At 39.7% G+C, this 2,500-nt stretch overlaps 1 protein-coding gene across 3 annotated transcripts in view; it reads right to left on the minus strand.

Moving 5' to 3' along the window:
• Positions 1-2,500, minus strand: part of LOC106869328 (uncharacterized) — a 74,116-nt gene that overhangs the window by 17,227 nt on the left and 54,389 nt on the right. The gene's annotated exons all lie outside the window — the stretch shown is intronic.

Genomic DNA, 2,500 nt, shown 5'->3' on the forward strand with positions numbered 1-2,500 from the left:
ATGTCCTATCCATAAAGGTGGAAGCAGAGCAGAGGCTGGGAACTACAGGCCCATCTCTCTGACTTCACATATTAGCAAAGTCATGGAACGAATTGTCAGAAGGAGATTGATTGCGTTCCTAGAAGAAAATGACTTGCTGAATGAGACCCAGCATGGTTTCCGTCCAGGTAGAAGCTGCCTCACGCAGCTCTTGCAGCATTATGACTGGGTCCTGAAGCAGCTACTTGACCATTCAAATGTTGATGTGATATATCTCGACTTTGCAAAAGCCTTTGACAAAGTTGATCATGGCTTGATATGTCACAAGCTGCGAAACCTTGGCATAGCTGGTAAATTAGGAGAGTGGCTGCATGACTTCCTGAATGGTAGAAGTCAGACAGTTGCAGCCAATGGAGAACTATCTAGGGAAACACAAATATTGAGCGGTGTTCCACAAGGAACTGTTCTGGGGCCACTACTGTTCATAGTGGCCCTTCTGGACATGCCCACGGTCACTCGGAGAGCCACTGTCACTAGCTATGCTGATGACACAAAGATATCTCAGGCAATAAAGAATCCTGATGATATTGTAAGCCTGCAGAATGACCTAAATGCAATATATGAGTGGGCAGAGCAAAATAATATGCAGTTCAATGCAAAAAAATTTCAAGTACTGCGCTACAAGACCACAAGTACCTCCCAACTGGCATACACAGGGCCTGGAGGTACTGCAATACCAGAACCACAAACAGTAAGAGATCTGGGCATCAACATGTGTAGTGATGCATCATTTCACATGCACATTGTCAAGTTGACAGCAAAGTGCAGACAACTGGCAGGGTGGATACTGAGGACATTCCGTACAAGGGATCAAAAAGTCATGTTGACTCTATGGAAGACATTTGTTCTGAGCCGCCTAGACTATTGCTCTCAGTTGTGGTCACCACACAGTGTTAGGCGGACAGCAGAACTCGAGGCAATTCAGCGGCACTATACAAAAAAGATCGCCACAGTCCAACAGATGAACTACAGGGAGCGACTGAAGGCACTAGGTCTCTACTCCCTGGAGCGCAGGCGGGAGAGATATGTAATAATATACATATGGAAAATACTGGAAGGACTGGTGCCAAACTTTGGTATCAAGTACTACAGGAATGCCCGCACGGGCATGTATATATACATGTATATATATATATGTGTGTGTATGTATATATACATATATGTATATACATATAAATGTATACATATATGTATATGTATATATACTTACATGTATATATATATATGCCTCTATATATTTATATACATGTATATTTATATAATTAGAAATATTGCATTTCTAAATCTCTCAGAGAGACTTATACAGTAGCAGCACGATAGAGTGATGGTTTGTTGCCAATTTTACGTGGCAGTCCCAGGAAATGTAAGAATGCTACTGCTATTTAGCCCCAAGAAACTCCGTTTCCAATTGGTTAGTTGGCACAAGCGTTCTGTGTCCTTAAGTTTTCAAACGGGGGAGATAAACACCTCCACCCACCAAATCCAGCATCCAGTGACTAGTTTCCGAGTGATGGCAATAAGTACTAGGCTTACAAAGAATAAATCCTGGGGGTCGATTTCTTCGACTAAAGGCGGTGCTCTAGTATGGCCGCGGTCACCTGACCGAAACAACTAAAACAATAAAAAAACTAGGCCCCTTTAATCCCGAGCAGTGCCAGGTATCTGCTAGTGTGTATATATATATATATATATATATATATATATATATATATATATATATATATATATATATATACTAGCAGCTTAGCCCGGTTTCACCCGGTCTGTTTGGATGATGTGACTGTGATCGTTTTCGGTTAGACATAGTCTATAACATCGTTTCTCAGCCTTATCATTTCGGGTTCCTTGTTTCGATTGGAGCCTCCAGCTGTATGAAAATTTCCTGACTCCGCCCCACCACCGTCAGAAAACAGCTATTATGAACATAGAAAGAAATTATACATTAATCCCTATTTTTGAAAGCAGTTGTATCTATAAAAATTTTATTTGCAGAGAGCAGAAATTGAAAGAAAATATATGAAATGGACGCGTGTGTGTGTGTGTGTATGTGTATGCGTCTGCGTGCGTACGCGTGTGTATGTGTTTACGATAGTTGATTTATGGAAAAGATTATGTTAAATGTTTGAAATGCAAATCTATGAATGAAAAATAAGTTCAGACCTCTACATGGTAGGTAGACCTGGTAGAAATAGCAGTCAAATCTCCCTCAAAACACCCTACTGTATTAATGCGAGAATTCTGCGTATTATGTTAAGAAGTTGACGATAATAATTGGTTTAACAAAAAATGAACCTGCAAGAATTAGTCGAAATTGTCTGTAGGTAAGTGAATATGGAATAAGTAATTGTTATACGCTTATAGTAAAACAATTTATATTATAGAAATTGATACATACCAGTTGAAGATTAAAAGGTATGTAAGAGCTATTGTTTTCGACACGTGTATTATCATAGAGAAACTG

The sequence above is a fragment of the Octopus bimaculoides genome, chromosome 16, assembly GCF_046866305.1.
Source record: "Octopus bimaculoides isolate indiv1 chromosome 16, ASM4686630v1, whole genome shotgun sequence".
NCBI lineage: Eukaryota > Metazoa > Mollusca > Cephalopoda > Octopoda > Octopodidae > Octopus > Octopus bimaculoides.